Below are 23,618 nucleotides of genomic sequence, written 5' to 3'. Positions count from 1 at the left end.
CTGGATCGATGCAGTCGTGATAAAGACAACAAATCAAACCTTTAAAGTAAACAGATCTATTCATGTTCAACAGAATCATGTAAACACGCTGTAGGCATTAACGCATAGGTGATCAGCTATTTACCCAATGCTTGCATAGCAAACAGTTAAGGTCATGTCTGATCGAGAATAAATCTACTAACTAGCATCCTCCAATCTAAAGTGCTATCAGTGGGGATCGACCGAATCATTACAACCATAATAGTGAACCATAGACCAGATTCAACTAGCCAGCAAACCTTCTCAAGATCATTCATGCCTTAACCACGTACTATGCACGATCAAGATCAAAATAGAACAGCTGATAAAATGTGAACCGTCGCTCAAAGTAAGAAATATCATGTTGTAATAAAGCAAATGACAGACTAAAAGGATATAAGGCCGATCTAGATCGATCTCGATCGGACAAGTTGATGTTGCTGCAAGCTAATAATGATAAACACATCAGCAATATTGGTAACTTAATGAATCTACCCAAATGTTGCCACTCTTAGGTAGAGCCGATACTTGACCTTAATCTAATTTGAGCAGTGGAGGTCGACCGGATCGATGCAGCCGTACTTGAACTAGACAAGAGTCGATAACTAGCTTATACTAGAGTCGTAGTGGAGGTCGACCGGATCGATGCAGCCGTATGAACAGAAGTATAAGCCATGATGGTACTTACAGATAAGTCGAAGGTCGACTGGACCGATGCAGCCCTGCTCATTGAAGAACTCGTCGAGATCTACTCTACTCCTACTCCTAACTCCTAAGGGGTAGCCGAATCCAAAAAAGTAAGTAACTTATATTTGATTGATTGTGTGTCCTTTACAATAGCCGGGGTCCAATATTTATATCCAGAACCTACTGCATGAATCCTACTTAAGCATAACTCATTACAATCTTTGGCATAAGAGAAAACATTCCTAATTTAAGATAACTTAGACCCTAATCTTTCTCTTTTTGTTGAGTCCAACATGTGTTTTTCCTAATGTCAACCGTAACTTTTATCGTTATCTGCTAGGCGCTATCTGAAGAGAGCCAATTCTAGTACTGCATTCAAATCAGCTGATACCAACCTTTATGCAATCAATTCCTCGATGACATGATCTTGGGAGCTTTCGAGTTCTGCAATTCTTCTTCCCAAATTTTGGTGTAAACATATGCCCCCTAATTTTGGGATAAAAGTAATTTTATTCCAAAATTATCATGCCTATACCCCCGATAGGTCCGTGGTCATGGGTAGAGAATCTTAATCTGGGATCTACTGTTTGTCACCATATTTGCTAGCTTATGAGCCCATGCTTTAAAACTTTACAAGAGCATCATTGCTTCATGGGTGCTTGGATCCATCTTTCAAGCCGACTATAAAATGTCTATCTGACTCTGGCGAGAGCAATTCAACAACTCAGTTATGTTTCTCTTATGCCTGCTTTCTCAAGTGCCTCTGGCTCCGCCAGACCCTCTATGGTCTAATTCCTTGCTATGAGGATCTTGAGTGGTTAGAAGAATTCTTATGCATAGGGTGATTGTGTCGCTCATCTTAGCGCCTTGTTGAGCAAGAGGATCAGCTACTACGGTTAGAAGAATTCTTGTGATATCACCTGAGTCTTCTCTCCATGATCGCAGAGCTGTTCTAGTGTTTGCAAGGGCAAAAATATGTGGACACCTTCCCCTTGTCCACTTCATCAAATGCCCATTGAGAAAACCATAGATTTCTTTCCCACAGTTTCCCACCCACCGAGAAATGGGCATCTTTTAGTAGGCGGCTTTCTTTCCCATTGTTTCCCAGTCATCGAGAAATTGATTGGGCATCTTTTAAGCAGGTAGCCTTTCCCCTTCTCCTGATACAATTTTATCAATGGGCTGATGTGACTTGGTTCATGATGACCTTTGGCCTTGTGGGGATCTAGACTCCCTTCAATCTAAAGAAGCCTTGGTGGGTTGATTGCTAGTCAATGTAAACCTTTCGTATCCATCCCACGATATTTTGTGATTATGGGATGCAATAAGTTTGAATCTATTATCTCTTCATGATCTGTCTCTTGAATTTCCATAGTGTCAATCCGTTTCCACATCTAGCTTTAATTCCATAACCCCGGCGAAGTCTATCCTCTCACCTTCCCAGGCTATATATACGGGCCACAGCTAGTGGATCAAAAAACAACCTGCTTCATCCCAAACCTTTTATGTCTTTGGTGCGATTTCTGCTTTCCCATAGGTTCGAGATCATGGAGAACAACAAGAGGTCTGCTAAGGAGGCCCTCAACAGATCTACGTCATCTTGCCAGCGCCTTTGTCATTAGGAGGGTGCAACTTGGGATGCCCCCACTGTCCCAAAGCATAGGGCCAACTCTGCTCATCCTTTGGGGTCATCCTTGTTAATAGCTCGCCGCCAGCTCCCTTGCTATCCGAGGAGACAGATCAAAACCGATGATCTGCTCGCCTCCATTGATCGGACTAGCCAGAATCTTGCCGACTGCCTCTGCCTCGCAGAATCAGCTCTGGCCATGGTTCGATGCCGATCGCCTTTCGAGGTCGACCCGATGGAGGATAGGTTGGCCAAGGCCGAGGCTCGAATCATGGGTGAGATGCCTACCACAACTTTCTATCTTTTCTTAATTTTATCTTCAAGACCTTGATCATCCCTCCCTTGAATCTTTTAGATCTATCGGCTCAGCTAGAAAGCCTTTGATCAGCTACGGAGTGCATGGCGGGATTCATCAATGCTAGTGGCGCTGTTCTGGTGGTTCGCTTGCATGACATCTCGAACCATGTCAGGGAGGTCGCTATTCATGGCGTTCGTCATGGTGCTGCCATGGCGTTCATCATGGTGCTACCATGGCGTTGGTTGCTGCGCAAGCCTATTCTGGCCACGAGCTTCAGCTTCTTCCCCATGGTTTTCTAGCCATGGCACACCCTGGGGATCATGAGCGCCTGGTCGAGGATTTCTTCGACACCGCCAACTCTATAGCCCTTACTTCCTAGGCCGATGATATAGTAAACAAAGTGTTTTCTGGCCTGTAGCTTGTAATAGGTGACATTAGCAAACAATTTCTTCGTCTTAAGTGATTTTTCTTTTGCTTCATACTTCATGTTCCATGCATCAATTTATCCACTGATTGCTTTGCTCTTATAGGCGATACATATTGTACCTAGCTTTTCCCCCTTTAGGTTCATTTTTTTGAACTAGAGGCGACACCCTTCTGGTATCGGCTATTAGAACTGATGATTGAACTAATCGGCTTGTCAAGTATTAATCCAAACGCTAGGATAACATTTCTTTATATATTTTCCATTGATTGCTCTACCAAACTCTTCTTCTCCTTCTAGTGTTTCCAGAACATAAGCATTGCTAGGCGCACAACGTTTAATCCAGTAAGGTCCTTCCCAATTAAGCGACCATTTGCTGAACTCACTGTCCTTTGACCCGATCGGTAATTTTACTTTCCAGACTAAGTCACCTTCAAAAAATTACTTGCCCTTGACCTTTTTATTGTAATATTTTGTAATTCTCAGTTTATTGGCTTCAATATTCTCAAGAGCACGCAGCCGATGGCAACCCAAGTCCTCTAAGTCATCTATCATAAGATTCTTGTAGACTTCGGCTGATAAATCATTTTGTAATGTGACACACCTCGATCTAGTTTGAATTTCCCAATGAAGGACTGCATTATGACCATACACAAGTTCATAAGGCGATGTTTTAATCGATCCATGATAGGCCATCCTATATGCCCATAATGCCTCATTAAGCGTTGAATGCCACTTCCTTGGCTGCTCCTCAATCTTTTCTTAATCAGCTTAATCATAATCTGATTGGATGCCTCTGCCTAGCCATTAGCCCAAGCATAGTAAGGAGAAGAATTTAGTAGCTTAATTACCATACTGGTAGCAAAATCTCTGAACTCTTCTGATGTGAACATTGTCCCTTGATTGGTAGTGATAGTTTGAGAAATCCCAAAACGATACACAATATGCTCCTTGACAAAATCAACCATGTTCTTTGAGGTTACCAACTTCAAAGGAATTGCCTCAACCCACTTAGTGAAGTAATCCATTGCTACCAATATGAACTTTTGTCCTTTACTTGAGGGTAGAAAAATCTGGCCAATTAAATCAATTCCCCAGCCTCGGAACGGCCATGGTTTGATTATTGGATTCATAGCTGATGTAGGCAATTTTTGGATATTACCAAAATGTTGACAGTCCTGGCACCTCTTATAATATTCAAAATAGTCTTCCAATATTGTTGGCCAAAAATATCAAGTTCTACGAATAATCCATTTCATTTTATAAGCTGATTGATGAGCTCCACATATCCCTTCATGCACTTCGCCCATCAATACCTTAGCTTCCTCTTGATTTAAGCATTTGAGCAACACCTCATCGACTATTTTGTAATATAGCTGATCATCCAGTAAAACATACTTTGTCGATTTATATCTTAGCTTTCTGGTAACTTTCTATGATGGATTTCTAAGGTAATTGGCTATTTCAACTCTCCAATCATTATTAGAGGTTTTACTACTCAAGACTTCTTGAAACACTCGATAACCTGATGCTACTTTGAGCTAAATGATTAGCCTCTTGATTCTATGCTCTCAGAATATGTTGAAAAGAGACATGAGGAAATTCCTTGAGCAACCTTTAGGCACTCATCATAATATCCCCTCAGAGTATCTTCTTTGCACTCATATTGTCCGATCAACTGATTAATAATTAACTGTGAATCTCCAAATACTTCAGTTGCCTTGGCCTTTACTTCATGAAGAAGTTGAAGCCCCTTAAGAATAGCCTCATATTCCGCTTGGTTGTTGGTAATCATTGGTTCAGTTGGAAGAGCAAACTTGAAACTTGGCCCCCCGAGGTGAAATAATAACAATACTAATGCCACCATCTTGCTTGCATGATGACCCATCAGAGAACAACGTCTAGGGTACCGGCTCCACATAGCCAACAATTGGATTATGATGCTAGGGTGACAAAATCGGCTATTACTTGCCCTTTGACTGCTTTAGCCAATTCGTACCTCAAGTCAAATTCTGACAACGCAAGAATCCACTTTCCCATTCTTCCATTTAATATTGGCATTGATAGCATGTGCTTGATCACATCAGTCTTGGAGACAACTGTACACTCAGCCGACAACAAGTAATGTCGTAACTTAGTGCAAGAGAAATATAAGCATAAGCATAACTTCTCGATGGAAGAATATCTTGTCTCTGGATCCAGAAGCCTCCTACTAAGATAGAAAACAACTCGCTCTTTTCCTTTGAACTCTTGCATAAGGGCCAATCCTAATTGTCTGGTTATTGGCCAATATGTATAACTTAAAAGGCTTACCTTGCTGAGGAGGGACCAGCGTGGGCGGACATTTCATATATTCTTTTATCTCCTCAAACGCCTTTTGTTGTACATGACCCTATTTTAATTCTTGATCATTTTTCAACTTCAACAAGAGAGAAAATGGCAGAACTCTCTTCGACAAATTCGAAATAAACCTCCTGATAAAACTAATTTTGTCAAGCAAAGATTGTAACTCTATTTTAGTAGTCGAGGGCACTGCCTTATCAATTGCTTTTATACTTTTTTGACCAAATTCAATTCCTCTCTTGTGGACCATGAAACCCAAGAATTGTCCAGTTGATACTCCAAAGGCACACTTATTAGGATTCATCTTTAGACCATGTTTTCTTGTACATTCTAGAGTCTCCCGCAAATCAGCTAGATGCTCCTTGTACCCCTTGGATTTTATCATCACATCATCAATGTAGATTTCAACAATCCTACCGATCAACTTATGAAAAATATAATTCATTGCCCTCTGATAAGTTGCACTGGCATTCTTTAGACCAAAGGTCATCACAACCCACTCAAATAAACCGATTGCGCTAGGGCACCTAAAAGCGGTCTTTGCTATGTCTTCCTCAGCTATGAAAATTTGGTTATATCCTGCATTGCCGTCCATGAAGCTAATAACCTTGTGCTCGGCTACTAGTGTCTACCAACATATCAGCTATCGACATCGGATAACCATCTATGGGTGTGGCTTTGTTCAGATCTCTAAAATCGAAGCAAACTCTTAACTTTCCATTCTTCTTATACATAGGAACAACTATTCGATATCCACTCTGCATATCGGCTCGGTCGGATAAACTTTGCTTCTAGTAACCTTTCAGTCTCCTTTTTGATATCATCAAGTACGTTTGGGTTGAATCTCCTTAGAGCTTATTTAAATGGCCTGATATCAAGGTTTGATTGGTAATTGATGTTCAACAATCGATCAGTCTAGACCAGACATCTCATAGTATTCCCAAGCAAAACAGTCTTTAAATTCCTTTAATAAATAGACTAACTCTTGCTTATACTCAGGATTTAACTTGGCACTTACATACATCGGCCTAGGCCTATCTCTAGAACCAATATCTACCTCTTCTAATTCATCGGCCGACGTGAAGCCATGTCCTAGTTTGCCATCTATACAATCTATTGGATTATCCATTAAAACAAAATTTTAAAGCCAACTACTTGGATTGGCTGTTGCCTTTCATTATTGATTCTAATTAAGCCTCCTTTCCATAATTTGCCAGAAAAGTACTCAAAGTCTTCTAGCTCCTAAAATACTGGATTGGCTGTTGCGATACTCATAGATTCATTAGTGCGAACCAACTCGACATCATCTCCATGCCATTGAATTAAACACTGATGCATGGTTGATGGCACACAACAGTTTGCATGAATCTAATCATGACCAAGGAGTAAACTGTATGACCCTTTTCCATCGATAACGAAGAATGTAGTGAGCAGAGTTTTACTCCCGATTGTCAGTTCAACGTTCATTGCCCCCCCGGGTCTTAGACACATTACCCCCAAAATCTTTAAGTATCATGTAGGTTTCAATCAAATCTCCTGGTCCCTTGCCAAGTTTATAAAAAGTGGATGTAAGGCATAAGATTAACAGAAGCACCTCCATCCACTAACATCTTGTTCATCGGCTTAGCGTCAACAAAACATTTTACATATAAAGCCTTTAAGTGTCGATGCTTGACTGGCTTATCGAATATAGCCTATTGTATAACTGTCAACTTGGTAACTGTTTCTTCATACTCTGATTCATCAAAATCTGAATAAACTTCTTGATCTGCTAGGAGCTCTAAATTCTAACGGTAATAGAAAAGCCATTTGAATACTAGCCTGTTGGTTGCCCTCTATCGACTGTTTGTCTAACATGCCACACTTGAGGTCTACCAAATACCTGAGCCTGTTCTAGCTCTCTGTTTCTTAGGCGTTGCACTCTTCTTTTCTAGCTTCTTGTCAGACCTCCTGAACACCATTGGCCTTTCTGCTAAACATATTCTTCTTCGTTACTTTCTTCTTCATAGTCAGCCCAGTTTTGATCAATAACTCGCTTTCCTAGCTGATGAACATTTCTATTTTTTAGTCATCCGATCCATATTATTACGATGATACTCATCTTGAGCATGGATAGACCGACGGTTGGCTTGAGATTGCCTGAACTCCCAATATTGCTCGCTGCATTCTAGACAATTATTTCTTGTAGGCAATTTCAAACCTGCATTCCAGCAATGTCTGAAGAAAGGACAATTCCAATGTGATTTAGCTTTTTTTCTTTCATACCTCTCTTTCTCCTGTTGACGTTAGGTATTCTTGCTGTTCTAACCAACGCTGATAATCCTTTTCCTTCTGTCGCTGCCATTTATTCAACAAAATTCGAGATGTAACATGCGGCCTTGTCGCCCCATCCTTTGACGTCTCTCCAGTGCTCATATTAGCTCTTTTACTCATCACAATGTCTTCTAATCTTTCTATATTCATCAGTCAATATTGTCACACCCCAAAATTTTTGATTTTGGGTTGTGCATAGAAAACACTAAGTAAAATGAATTATTTTAATATTTGGATAAAATTTACCAAGTTTAGTTTGAGCTTACGCAAATTTAGTTATAGAAAAAATGTAAATTTTCAAAGTTTTCTATTTTGACGGATGTTTGGATGATGTGATGTTTGCTTGTTGCTTCTTTATGTGTCGTGAGTGAGTAAAGTTTTCAAAACACGCTTAGTAAGTCATTTATCTGTCCCTGGCTTGTCTCTACATTTCCTATAATCAAATTCTTGCTTTCTCGATCCTAATATTTTCGTTCGGAATTTTTTAAGATCCTCTTCATCTGCTCTAAATCATTCCTTTGAGTTTCTCATTCATTAACCTATCTCTCAAAACTTTCTGAGAATTTTTCTAGCTTTTTTTAGAACTTGTTCCTACTTGTCTGTGAGCGTAATTTAATTTTTAGATGCTCTAAAATTTCTTTTCATGAGCTCCAAATATTTTATCTCGGTCCACTTTGTTTCTCCGTAGACTCACTTAGCACATATTCATGTATACCCCTTCAATTTTAGGCCTACAAAGAGGAGCCAGCCCCATTGCTCCTTGCTCTCTTGTCTCGCTGCTAGATGGCCACGTGCTGTCAGCTCCTCAATTTCCTTGTCATCTAAATCGTATTGTAACTAATATCAATGCCAAGTTCGAGTTATATCCGGCCACATTGCCGTTTTGAATCCGTACATGGGTTTCCCCTTGGCATGTCTACGTCTATATATATAAAAGGGTAACCCTACATCCATTGTCGATTCTTGCCTAAACCTCCACAAGTCTATGCCCTAGTTTGCCTCGCTCGGCGATGTTTCTATCTGCGCAGCAGTCGATCTGAGGATGTACTTGACCAACATATATCTGAGAGCAAACATTGCTAGCTAGCTCCCGCCGCCGCGCCATCGACCTACAACTTCGATCTGAGCTCCCCTGTCATCATGCTATGTTGCTGTAGCTGGTTGTGGCCGATGCCGACCTCATCTCTTGCTGCCGCATCCTTGCCCTAGCACTGCTTAGCTCTCCGACGTCGCCGTAGCCGCTGGGCGAGCGTGCGTGCACTGCTGCAGCTACCGTGTTGGCCCTGCCTCAGCCCGGCCGTCGTGCGGCGCTTGTACTATGTGTGTATGGCTAGTTTGGTTGCCCTTTGGCCACCAGCGGGCGCCGCCCATCATGGATGACGCACGTGGGCCGCGCCCGTCGCGGATGACGCACGTGGGCAAGTGGGAGTCGAGGCCTCTAAGTCTCAGGCTCCTACTTAGCTCAGCCCTGCCTTTGTTTCCCTGGCTGACGTCCCCTACGAGAACAACAGCAGGTTCCAAAGGCCATGGACATCACGATCTGCAACAGCCAAGGATGAAGACAACATATTATGAAACTGCCATTGGTTTGTAATATCTCTGTCTTTTCTTCGTTTTAATTCTGATTCAGTTTGTTCAAGTTGCGTTAGATTCATGCCGACGTGCTCTACACAATAGTATTAATGTTTTTTTCATGTCACATGTTTTTCTATATAGTTAAATATTAAATTGATTAATATACTTGTATCTAGTTTTATAATTAAAATCAATATAGGCTTTATACCTATGTATTTTATATATAACTGATAACATGATTAATTGCTAACATAAATGTGTTTGTAAATTATAATTTGCTTAGGATAAACAAGGTCATATAAAATTTGTTTATATGCTCTCACTTGCACTTTTGTTTTGTAAATGTTAAAGTTTAATCTGATTAAATTTTATGATGACTAAAACATGATTAGCTATAACTCGACTTTTAAAAACTAAATATGTTTTGATTAATTAGAATTAATACTATTCATATAGTTTTTGTTAATTAAAATAAATTAAACCCATAGTTGCTTCTTTTATAATATAAAGCTCTTGATAGTCGTTTCTTTTTAACGATAGTTCCATTATAGATGTTTCTTGCGTTCTCTTGATTGTAGCAGCGAGTTCTCTCTTAGCACGTTGTTTTAAAGCTCTTGTTTTATTGTTCTTAGTTGTTTTTATTTGTTGCTTATATGATTGCCTATGTGTGGTGCTTGCTACGAGTAGACGTGAACCGTTTCTGGATGCTGAAGATCAGAAGGTGATGACCGAAAGCTGATGGTATGAGAGTTGAGAAAGTGTTTAAGGCAAGTATAGCATGGGATCTTTCTTGTTGTCCTATATACCTTTAATCATTTAATTCATACCGCATGTGTCTACCTTGACTACCACTAAGGATTTCCTAGTACTTTGTACCATGTGCCTTGATACCTATGGGGTATTGCATTGGGTAGTATGATGCTAGTGCTCAACTAAAGCCATGATCTTGTAACTTGACTAATGTAATATGCAATAAACACTAAAAGATGCTTTTTAGCAACATGGAACAAGGGGGCTAGAGCATTGGGTCGTTTTTATGGTGCTCTAGATTTCTCTCTCTAAGGACTTATCTATAAGTGATCATCCAGGACTTATAGTATAACTATGAGGGCTATATGGCTCTGGCTTTAGCTCAGTATGAGGACCTTTTCTAGCTTGTTAGAGGTTACCTTTATGGCGCAAGAGGGGTGTGTTCTAGGTTGGATGTAGTGCGGCCTCTATCCGTCAGTGTATAGGCTACGTGCTATTATGCCTGTCGGAAGGGGAGCTCTACATTCATAGGTCACAGAAACCTAGCGGCCCTAACTTATTAGACGAACCTTTGAAAGGCTTCATAGCGAACCCTGCCGACCTTCCTAGGTAGTGGGTCAAGAGGCTAATCACCTCAGACGAAAGGGTAAATCACGACTCACAGTGAAAGTGTACAACTTCTGGAGAGTGTAAAACTGGTATATCAGTTGTGCCCACGGTCACGAACGGTCCTTGGAACCCTTACAGAATATATGATGAACACTGATGATACTGATGATAAAGATGCTCACTAATGATTACTATTTATGCTATTCATTATTCATGTTTATCTGATCATGTGTTTATATGGGCTTGTGATGAACTTGTTGCTACTCAACTGCTAAAAGATGACTCATTAAAAGCTAATCGCAGTTGAACCAGTGTCAGCCTTTTGAGCCTCATGAACCCCATGTTATATTTGTTGAGTATGACATGTACTTATGCTTGCTTTATTTTTCACATATTTGGATAAAAATCTTGGATGGGTACCAGATTGTTAGAGTTTGGAGAAATTAAGCTTACGATCAACTAGTCAGTTGTCCCTGTGGAATTGGAGTCTTCACCCGAAGATCGGAGTTGTCTTTCCGTGGTTTGCTATCTAAGGTTATATTCTTTATACTAAGTACGTTATATATTGAGCATTGTCTATTGATACTACCCTTATTTGTAACTGTATGTGAGATTTGACTTCCTAGGCTCACATATGGTGCGTATCTAGTTTTGTTCTTAAAATCGGATGCTACAAATATTTGCATCTCAGAATCGACTGTTCCAGTTTCTCTTGATCTAATTGATGTTAGGACTTTAGTCTTCCCCTTGAGCAGCCTAGCATCGACCATGTTTTGATCTCCTAGGAAAGGATCATCATCAACTTTCATCTTCTGAGGCGTATCGGATTTTAGCCTTCCTTGCTAGATAGCCCTCTGTATATGCTGCTGGAAAACTCTGCATTCATTAGTAGAATGAGATGTAGCGTTATGAAACTTGTAGAACTTCTTATTTTTCAACTGATCAGGGGGCAACATAACATGATTATCGGGCAACTTGATCTATCCCTTCTCAAGCAAGAAATCGAAGAGCTTGTTTGATTTTGTGATGTCGAAGTCATAGCTCTCTTTGACTCCTCTTTCCCATGGATTTTGCACCATTACTGTCTTCTTACCCTAATTCTATTCAGCTGTGGCAACTTCTTCTTCCTCATCGTCCTCATAGCAGTCATCGACTGAATATGGATTATAGGCTTCGGCCATTGTGTTACTTTTCTAGAATTGGGTATCTCTGTATATATTCTGAAATTGGCTATTAAGCACTGCAACTTGTTGAGCCAATTAACCCAAGTTGTCAAATTATTGTCCTAGCAGCTTCTCTCTCCATGTTGGCAACATTCCTTGAATGGCCAAAGCAGCTAGTTGATCATCAGTCAAGTTCAGTGAGAAGCACAGACTTCTGGTTTCTCGAAATCTCTAAAGAAACTCAATGCTCGACTCATTAGTTCTCTGCCTTATAGTTGTCAAATCGGTAATCTTCTTTTGTCCAGTCCTAGTATAAAAATATGTATGAAACTTCTTCTCTAGGTCAACCCAATTGGTAATGGAGTTAACTGGCAGTGATGAAAACCAAGTGAAGGTTGGCCCTGATAGAGACAAGGAGAAGAAGCAAACTAGATGTGCCTCTTCAATGGATGCTTCGCCCAACTGTGTAAGATACCAACTAACATGTTCTATTGTGCTTGTGCTATCTTGGCTAGTGAACTTAGCAAACTCTGGGAGTCTGTAATTTGTCAGGAGAGCGACCAAATCATACCATTCTAGATATGAGCATTTGTACGAAAAGGTCTGCCCTTTTGGCTTCAAACCGAACTGATTTTTTATCATCTCGGTCACTCTAAGCAATAACTCATCAGCATTTGAATTTGAATCTCTCTACAATTGCTGACCCATTTGTGAATTAAAATTTTGAGTACCTTGATACCTCGAATTTAGAATTATGTGAAGGGTGTTGTAATCTGTGCCATAATGATACCCTTGTGGAATCTCCATCTACTGGGTCCTCTACTGGTTTGCTGCTTGAAGTCTCTAGTTGTAAATGTTAGGATCTATCTCTATGAATCCTTTGAACTGATGATGCTATTTTTTGAGCCGATGATGGTATCAGGCTTGATATGCCAAAATTGACCATTTGATTCTGAGCTTGTCCTATGGGTTGTTGCGTATGTTGTTCTAACGATCCAGGATTATACTGTATTTGATTAACATTAGCACCCTGAACTTGCTCAGATGAGCTCTGAACCACCTAGACATCATCATTATCAGTGGGTGCTATTTCTTGATGGCTAGTACTGGCTTGATTAGTCCCCTGAGTCAACGGATGTGGAATGTTGTAATAAGCCAACCCAACCTGATCAACTGAAAACCTATGAAACACCTCTTTCATGGTGTTGTGGAATGTGTTTAAGAAAACTTTATTATGATTAGACATGGCATCATGAACAGACTTATTTACAACTTCTATGAAGAAACGTCTATCTTCAGCTTCATCTACATATGTCTGCCCATGCAACAGAACTCTTGGTAGTGGATATTTTTGAACAATTGTATTATCATGTGTCTTGGTGTAGGACAACAAACATTTGTTCTAAAATTCTTCTATAGCTTGTTGATGACATCTTTATCTCCATCAGGTAAGTCTTCATAAGGCACCATAAGGATGTCGTCGTTGTTGTAAGCCACCATGATGATTGTGGTGTCCCACTGAGCATGCCAGAACATATGTCGGCATGAAAATGTGTCAACACACAGCAAGCCAGAAGGGTCTACTCGATGGAGCTAAAGATCCACTAGCTTCAACGTAGGGATAATCGATCCTGCGTATTTCTCCCGAGATGTGCCAGTCAATTTGACCCTATAATTGATAAGGAGAGAAAGTTTATTAGTAATTTAAGGTGGAATGTGCTGGTCTATGCCTAGACAGTTCCAAGTGTGCCGCTTCGGGAGCAGACATATGGGAAGAATGATTAAATAGCCGATACACATAGAAATCGGCTGTTACGGACTTAAAACTCATGGGTGGCGATTGATTTTATGTTGACAGGTATAATACATGTATATGTAAATGAGATCACTAGCTAGGTGGATATTACCAGTATAAATCATTGAGTCGATGAATCTAACAAGAAAGGATATAATACGCGAACAAATTGACTATCTAATACAAACGGATCTACAGACGCTCTGAATCTAATCTATTACCATCAACAGTGAGATTCGACCGGATCGATGGTAGCTATGATGATAATGACAAACTAAAACCAAAGAATCCATAAAACTATCTACACTTCGATAGGCTTTTCGAAAGACATACTATACGTGAAGGCTCGGATGAATCAGCTAAAATAGTCGATTCAGGTGATTCAGGTGAAGAGAACTACAATGTGTGAACAATCGACTATTTCACGTGGACAAACCTATGGACTCATCAGATCTAACCTGCTATCTCTAACAGTGGGGTTCGACCGGATCGATGTAGGCGTGATAAAGACAACAAATCAAACCTTTAAAGTAAACAGAATCTTGTAAACACACTGTAGGCATTAACACATCGATGATCGACTATTTAGCCGATGTAGGCATAGCAAATAGTTAATGTCACGTCTGATCGAGAATAAATCTACTAACTAGCATCCTCCAATCTAAAGTGCTATCAGTGGGGATCGACCGGATCATTACAGCCATAATATTGAACCGTAGACCAGATTCAACTAGCCAGCAAATCTCCTCAAGATCATTCGTGCCTTAACCACGTACTATGCATGATCAAGATCAAAATAGAACAGCCGATAAAACGTGAACCATCGCTCAAAGTAAGAAATATCATGTTGTAATAAAGCAAATGATGGACTAAAAGGATATAAGGTCGATCTAGATCGATCTCAACCGGGCAGGTTGATGTTGCTACAAGCTAATAACGATAAACACATCAGCAATATCGACAACTTAATTAATCTACCCAAAGGTTGCCACTCTTAGGTAGAGCCGATAACTTGACCTTAATCTAATTCAAGCAGTGGAGGTCGACCGAATCGATGTAGCCATACTTGAACTAGACAAGAGTCGTCGATAACTAGCTTATACCAGAGTCGCAGTGGAGGTCGACCGGATCGATGTAGCCGTACGAATAGAAGTATAAGCCATGACGGTACTTATAGACAAGCCGAAGGTCGGCCGAACCGATGCAGCCCTGCTCGCTAAAGAACTCGCCGAGATCTTCTCTACTCCTACTCCTCAGGGGTGGCCGGAGCCAAAAAAGTAAGTAACTTGTATTTAATTGATTGTGTGTCCTTTATAATAGCTGGGTCCAATATTTATACCCGGAACCTACGTATGAATCCTATTTAATCATGACTCATTACAATCTTTGGCATAAGAGAAAACATTCCTAATTTAAGATAACTTGGACCCTAATCTTTTCCTTTTTGTAGAGTCCAACATTTTTTTTCCTGACGCCAACTGTAGCTTTTATCGTTATCTGCTGGCGCTATCTAAAGAGAGCTAATTCTAGTACTGCATTCGAATCAGCTGATACCGACCTTTATGCAATCGATTCCTCGATGACACGATCTTGGGAGCTTTCGAGTTCCTACAATTCTTCTTCCCAAATTTTGGTGTAAACAGATAGCAAAAGATATTGTGGTAAGAATACAGGATCACTATGCCCCTGCCGACTTCATGGTTCTAGACATGGGTAAAAAAGAAGATGATACACCCATCATTCTTGGAAGACCGTTCCTCAACACCACCAACGCGATCATCTATGTTGGATCTAGACAAGTCCACTTTTAATTCCCTAAAGAAAAGGTACACTATTATTTTAATAGTTATGCTATTTATGAGCAGTGCAAGAAGTCCCGCTCTAGGAGGAGACATCGATCATCCCGAAACCAGAAGAATCAATCTCCAAAGAATGAATGGGAGGAAGATAAGGAACCTGAAGGAGTTATAAAAGATGAACCCGCTCTGCTAAAATCAAGTCCATAGACTAAGCAGGTGTGGAAGGAGAAGGTAACATGGTCACAAGAGGCGCAATCATCAGTCTCCATCTTCGGGACCAGATGATGCACCCAAAAAAGTGAAGGACTCTTCTCCAGCCAAGTCCTGTTCGAAGGACTTAAAAATCTAAACCCTGGTCGTGAGGTAACATCGGTAGTTATCCATATTTACTTTTAGCATTGCATGAATTATTTTTCACTTTAGCATATTTACTTTTCTACATTAGCATTGCATTTAGAAAAGAAAAATAAAAAGTTTTATTATTGCATTATATCATTGCATCATAAAGCCTAAAACACCATGTGAATAAATCTACAGTGTGTAAAAGCCCATAGGAATATTTACCGTGGTGGCATAAAAATAAAAAAAAACATGCATATATACTTCTTTCTGCATTATATAAAAAAATCCAAAAATATATTGATAGACATCCTGCTAGAACTTTCTCAATTAGGAAATATGTCTAACCTCCAAGGACAACAAATCTCCGAATGGTTGATTGTTAACCCCTTATCTTAATTCGTGCCACGAGTTTTTGGTGTTCTTGTTGGAGTATTTTGCAGGATGATCAAGAGTAAAGCCAACCATCCAAAGTATATTTTCCCAAGCCGCTACTACAGCCGCTACATGAGGAAAACAACTTCTAGAAGGATGAGAGAGATTTTAAGAAAGACCACGACAACATCCAGCTTGGGGGAGGACCATCCCCCATGTATCTAGCTAAGTATTTCTTTCCTTTTTTGGTTTTACTATCTCTGAGTTTTCTATATATTTGCTAGAATCATAACAAGAAGCATAACAAACAAAAACAAAATAAAAAAATTATCTTAGCTATATATATATAATAGTAAGGTGTGATCTTAAAAATAAAAAAATAAAATAAAAGTGTGTGTCTAGTTTTCTGTTTTAAGAATTAAATAAAAGGACTCTAAGGATAATCTCTTGAGATGGAAATGATGACTAGTTACTCTGTCATGATTCCTTTTAAGTACCTAGTTTTAGTCTTGAATTCTCCTGAGTTTTGGATACGACTGTTTTGATATAAGAATTTACTCTGAACTTGAAACTCATGGGTAGCATATGCTTGATCTAAGTCTAGGTAATTGACGAATATGATATAAGAAGGCCTGAGTTGCTGTTTATCTTGTTCCTAATGATTCTAGAGTTCTAGAGATTTATCTTTTGAAAAATATAAAAATACTACATGATAAGTTCGTTGTATGACAAAGCTTGAATTCCTACCAGAGCCATATATGATACTTAGATTAGAAAAACTTTCACTCATATATGCTGCTTGTTTTGTATTGAGTTTAGTCAAGCTTTGTTGATGTCTTATGAGAGGTTTGTCATGCTCTTAAAATCAAGATCACATACACACCATCCAAATATGCACTACTCCTACACTGGGGGTAGGTGCAACAACATTTCATTTCATTTAGATCCACCTAAAAATGTTTTACTCCTACACTGGGAGTAAACACCAAAAATATTCTTCATAGATATCTACCAAATAAATGCTCCAAGTTCTTCTTGCTATCTCTCAAAAGTTTTTGTTGTGGAAAAGAAGCATGGGGCTATGCAAAAGTTATTCATAAAAAAAGAAAGAGATAAGAAAAAATGGACAAATGTCTGAGATATTGAAAACAATGGGTACTCAGATGCCCGCCTAAAAAAGAGAAGATGAATAAGATAGCCCCTATTTTCTTGCAAAGTTGTTTCCAAGTTTTAAAAGAGAGATATGCTTTTAAGGAGTATAGTAGAATTTGGTTGGCCACCATATTGTTTGGTATCAGTATTAGGGATACTCGAAGAGGAGATCTGAGGACCGTGGACGATGACTCGCCTAGATAATCAAGGACGTGTTTTAGTCTCGACCGACCCTAAAGGGACGGTCTCTGTCTCACCCAACCCCTTGGGCACGAGCCTCATGTCACCCGACCCCAAGGGTATGGGCTCCGTCTTGCCCGACCCCTTGGGCACGGGCCCTATGTCACCCTACCTCAAGGGTACGAGAGCCATCTCGCCCGACCCTAAGGGCATAGGCTTTGACTCACCCGACGAAGAACCATACCGCATCCAACCACTACGGGTCAGAAGGTACGACCCTAGGGTCAAACTTCTAACACCGGGCAAGAAGTAGGCACATCTCATTGTGACCCATAGCCATGTTAGACCACGCCTGAGGGTTCACATAGCCAACAGTGATGGGTGCGTGGTCGCTATGCTGCCTACCCCCGTACGGCCACTGACCAACACGTCGGTTCGCCACATCGTCCACCAGGATGGGATGGGACACCACGACTAGCTGATGACGTCGAGGCATGACACTAGTGGTGAACAGGAGCCCGACGTTGAGTCATCCCTATCACCATCTACAACATCAGCGGGACCCACATGAAGGAGAAGAAGGACCTGGTAGCCTAGAGGCTTTCTTCTCCCTAGCTTTTCTCTTTCTTCCTCTCTGTAACCTATGCCTTCCCCTTCACCTATAAAAGGGGAAGTAGGATGCACCAAGAAGGGGCAAAGGCACGAGCACATGGAGAACGAGCACACAGCTAAACAAACTCTTAGCACTCTTCAATCCTTCCACCAGAGACTTGGGACCTTCTCTCTCTCTCGCCTGTTTGTAACCCCTACTATAAACTAGTGCTGGTAACACCAGCAGCAGCACACTAGACATAGGGATATTTCACCCGAACTAGTATAAATCCTTGTGTCCTCCGAGCACACTATCCGAGCCAGACGTGTAGATACAAATTTACTAGCTAGTGATCTAAAACACCGACACATATATATCTACCATATACATCCATACACATACATATCTTGATTTGATTGTATGACTCAACTCTCTTTGGATCCAAGGTTTGACTTTATAATATATGTATTGCAAGTATGCTCTTTTATGTTTTCTCCCTAGCTATGAACCCTACATAAGCTTTAGATGTAGGAAGAGAAAGGCATGACACCACTATTGTCTTGGTGAGAATCCATAAATACCACATATATTGAGAGACTTAAAAGTTTCATACAATATAAAGCTCTGAGTTTTATTTTGAGAATCTATAAAAACTCTAGAGTAATGGTTGAACAAAGAACTTAAGACATAGTGCTTGACTTGATTGTTCTGTCTTTCAATTGCTCAAGATCGAAGTAAAGGCTGAGAAGCCCCATGGTTGAAGGTAATATGGGTAAGTTTGAAGTCAGATCGATTTATACTAATACCAGAGGAGAATTCTTGTTTGAATGCATGTGTACTTTTGAGGAGTTGTTTCAATGTTTTCAAAATCCTTAAACTCCATATTTAGTTATTAAGTTTAGTTTTGCTAAGGGACTAGCAAAAGGTAAGCTTGGAGGAGTTGTTGATGGTAGTTAACAACTAATATAAACCATCAATTAAGCATGTATAAGGGCATAAATATAATCACCAATGAAGGTTTAGGGATTTAAACTAATAAATTCCATAAGTTTTGGTGAATCTGTGTTTTCAGCAGGGTTTAATCAGAAATCCGCCAAGGCGGACCTTATTGTCAAAGGAAAATACAGAGTTCTATTATGGTACCTACGTGGGAAGACTCTAGAAGGGTCCAGAAGGCATGTCATCGAAGCGAAGGGCTAGCCCCTAATAGGTAGGGCCACCTGACCTCTTGGTGGGGCCACCCGACCCCTGTGGGCTCCACCTGTCAGCTAGCTTCGTATGTCGGTCTCCCACCGCCTTTGAGGATGCATCTAGGCCATTGCTTAAGTCATTTTGATCCAAGGGCTCACATTGGACCCTTAAGGCTATATAATCTAGCCCCTGCCTTTCCCCTAGGCATAACTTAGTCATCAAGTCATTTGAGAAGATAGAAACCATAATCTCCTCATAGCACCTCCTCCTTCGTAGCATAGCTAGTTAGGATAGATATAGAGGGAGGCACGCAGGACTTCGCTTGGATTCTCGATCTTGTCAAGAGCGTGGTTCGGTATAAACTTTGTACCTCTCTCTCTTGTTTCTCTATTATTTTTATATGCTAGTTACAATTGTTATGACAATCTCAGTGTTCATCTTATTCATGTTCTTCATTAGGATGTTCAATGTCTACTTTGATTATATATTTAGTATAGCTAGTTTATCATTGTGTTTATGCATAAGTTCATATAGCGCTCACTCTGATATACACAGTGTGGGTGGTCGACATTGTGTAAGCATGGTGCTTATATGTTGTTTACCTATGGATACACTCTATATTCTGGGTCATATGGTAGATGCGGATGTGACACTCCTGTTGAGTCCTTTGTAGTTGTAACACCCTCGGTGTTAGGCCCTAAACAAATTACTAAACCATGTCATTAGCATCATGTTTACGTGAAAATACATGTGATGGAATGAATAGATGAAGTATTGCAACCTAAAATGATCAATAAAAATGCTAAATGAGAAGCTATTCCATAACTCACATGTATATCAAGTAGGGTTAAAAACCAATTTTTATTAAGCAAAAATACTATAGAACATGTGTGTGATACTTAAATAAAGTTTAGAATATGAACTTTGTAGATGACAATAAAATACTTGTTGTGAAAAAATAACATTGCTAGTCAACATTTCTAATAGCCTAGAAATGCAACTTGGAATCAAGTTCAGCTCAGATAGAATATTTTCAAGTTTATAAACAGCAACACAATGCAATGTTTGGTAATTTATTTTGTTAAATCGAGTTAGGAAGTGGTGTTGTGTTTTAGCTCGAGTTGGTAGCCTGATAAGCCCTCTTGAGCATGGTGAAGGTGGTTTGATTCCTAGAACAACCATTTAGTTTTTATAGACGCTTTAAAATTCATGAACAACACGTTCTCAGGCTGGTTTGCGGGGTGAGCGCGATCACCACGCCTGGCCGCACGGCGTCACACACTGGTCATGCGCGTGCATGCGTTGCCGCATGTGGCTGGCCATGGCTGCTCTGGTTTGGCTATGGCCTGGCCGCCACTGGCCTCTGGGGGCGTGGAGCCCCTCCTACTGCTTATGCAGCCAATCGGTACTGCTGTCGGCCCCACCCTACGTCGCGACACAGCGTTGTCGGTGCCATTGCCTCATCTTCACATCCATGCTTCTCTCTGCACCTCTGGGCCGCTGCTGTCCTAGTTCAAGGCCGCCATTACCGCACGCATGTGGCCGGGCTCGCCATCGCCTTGACATTTATGGTGCTGCGCCACACAGGCCATACCGGTCGTGGATGCGTGCGCTTGTTCATAGCGTCTGTGCATGTGCCTCCACTATCACACCGACCACATCTTGCCAAGGCAAGCCTGAGCTAAGCCCACCTACTGTGCCCTGTCTCTCTGTCTTTCTCCCTCTGCTGCCGCCATCAAGCCGTGCCATCAAATTAAGCATCGAACGATCACCTCCATTCAATTTAGTGTGTCCATGGCTTCATCAAGTCCCCTCACCACCTGACCCCACCAAGCCTTGAATCGTGCATGGCCAAGCTCCAATTTGGAACTTTCCCTACCGCCGTACTGTTAAGGCCGCTCTCGGCCATGGCTGAGGGTAGCTCTCCATCACTTCACCCCAAGCCAATTCCTGTGCACTAGATTCTCCTTCATCCCCTCTTCGCCCTGTGCACCATAACCGAACCTCTACCGTCCCCCATCATTACTGACACGATCGTGCCACCGCGGTGCGCTGTTGCATGGCTCGGCCGCACATGGCCAGCCCTTCTCCATCATCCTCTGCTCCAACCGTCACCTCGGCCTGGTCCATGGTAGCCTCCTGATGCTCTCGTGCTAACCAATTAGGTCTATAGATATCCCAGCTCGCTGAAATAGTGGCGCCGCCATCGTGGATGGCCGCGCACCGCTGCAGTCTTCCCTAGCAAGTCATGTTAGCCCACACTGCCGCTTAGCGTAGCCGCTTGGGTCGGAGATGGTGATTGACTCGTTAGGAGGGTCGGCGTAGGTCCTAGGTGGCTGGCGTGGCCGCACTGTGTCACCGTCGCCGCACCGCCGGATGCTGAGTCACCGGGGGTGCGCGCGGAGGAATTTTAGGAAAGCCAGGGGGTTAAGTGAGAAGGTTTGAGAGAGGGGGAAATAGCGTTAGGACTTAGTTGTAATTTGAGAGAAGTACGAGGTCTATTTTGCAAAAGCAACAGCGCACGTGGGATTCCCCACCGCGGGTCATCTCGCACGCGGACTAGCATCGCGTGGGCCATGGAAGCGGGTCACTGCGCGCGCGCTGTGTCGCACGGGCCGCGCGGGAGATTTAGTTTTGATTTTCCTAAGGAATTAGAAATAATTTTCTAATTTAATTTCTGAGCTGATCTTTGGTAATTAATATAAAATCATGTAGGTGTCCAAAAATTATAAAACAAATTTTATTAGGTTCCTAAAATTGTGCTCTATCTGTTGGTGTATTTAGTTCATATTTATATGTGTTGACATTAGGAGCTATTAAATCATTTGTGAATGCTTAATAATATTAAGTTAATTATTGTAGGAATTTTTGTGGTAAATTGGTGATAGCTTTTGTACTAAAATTTTTATAGTAGCTTCATTGTATTATTATGTGCTCACTATAATTTTTGTAGTATTAGAATAGACTAAGCATTAGGGTAGTTAAATACTCTTTGTTTCAATATACATTAAATCATTAGTAGAAATAAAGATATATCCTTCATTTATAAAGCTAGGTGTTTGTTAGTTGAACCCAACACTTTGCTTGGTAAAGATGATAGTTAGCTTAATATCTTAGTCATTAGAGCTAGCTTAGTAGCTTAGTATGCGTATTCTTAGTTTAAGAGTTGTTGTTGCCTAAATGCTAAGTGTTGCATCATCATCGCATGCATGTAGAGAATAATTTGGTAGAAATCGTGACCACCAGCGATCACGAGTTCGAGAAGATCGTCAAGGAGTATGAGGAGATTCTCATGTAGGAGGAGGTCCCGGAGACGCCACTGACTGACTCAGCTAACATCGCGTCGGCCTAAGGCAAGCCCCGATACATAACCTCTATTTTATAATTCACCGTATATATATATGTGTTGTGCATTTATATTACAAGAATTTTATGAAAACCACATACATAGATATACCTATCCTAAGAGTCTTAATAGTGCAAGTTCGAGTAGATGTTATGCTTAGATCATCGGTAGCGTGAGTAACCTACCGTTTCTCATAATAGGGGATTATTATTACTCTCATAATAAAAGGATGAAAGAAAAAATGGAGACAGGGTAGGGATATGGTATGGGTATTGTTAGGTGTAACAGGTTGTGTCCTATGGCCAACGGGGCTTAGCTTGGTTACACTGTTTTCTCTGTTCGTATCGATTAAGGACCGTCCGTTGCTGTGGATGGTAGTCAGGTCACAAATTTATTATTCTGAGCACATACTTGCTTATAGGAGTGGAAATGCTCGTTACGCTCTTATTGTGGGTTTCAGCTCTTCTCGGACCGACTGATTGGAGACGAGGAAAGGTAGAGGTCTAAGCACCATGCTAAGACCGGGTCTCAAGTGTGGAGGTTTGGAGTCCAAGTTTGGATGGGGACCTAGACCCCTCGATAATAGTGAAATGGGTTGGTCTCGTTTGTACCTGGGGTATAAGTGAGGCATGTGTTTCGGGGTACCTAGCTGGGATACATTAGTTCGCGAATCGCCATTTTCATGAGACAGTACAACTTGGCTATGGTACAGCACCATAGTAAGAGCTGAAAGATTAAAGATAGTGAAATGGTTCTGATTGCTTAACCCTTCCTTGAAAGTAGAACATGTGCTTACCTAGAATGGTTAGCTAATGAAGTAATCATAACTGGTAATAAAACTTGACTGTAAGGATGAACTATTAGTAATGCTTTCCACAAACAAAAAGAAAACAACAAACCCATATTGCCTATCATATCCTTGAGAGTCAGGATACTATTCTCACTAGTCGAGTAAGTCTTGCGAGTATATTGTGTACTCAGGGTTATTTTACCCCTGTTGTAGGTGTAGCTTGAGGAGTAGCTCTTGTGTGGAGGATTCTTC

This window comes from Miscanthus floridulus, chromosome 1 (genome assembly GCF_019320115.1).
Source record: "Miscanthus floridulus cultivar M001 chromosome 1, ASM1932011v1, whole genome shotgun sequence".
In the NCBI taxonomy this organism is placed as follows: Eukaryota; Viridiplantae; Streptophyta; class Magnoliopsida; order Poales; family Poaceae; genus Miscanthus; species Miscanthus floridulus.
This window is presented reverse-complemented; position numbering follows the sequence as displayed.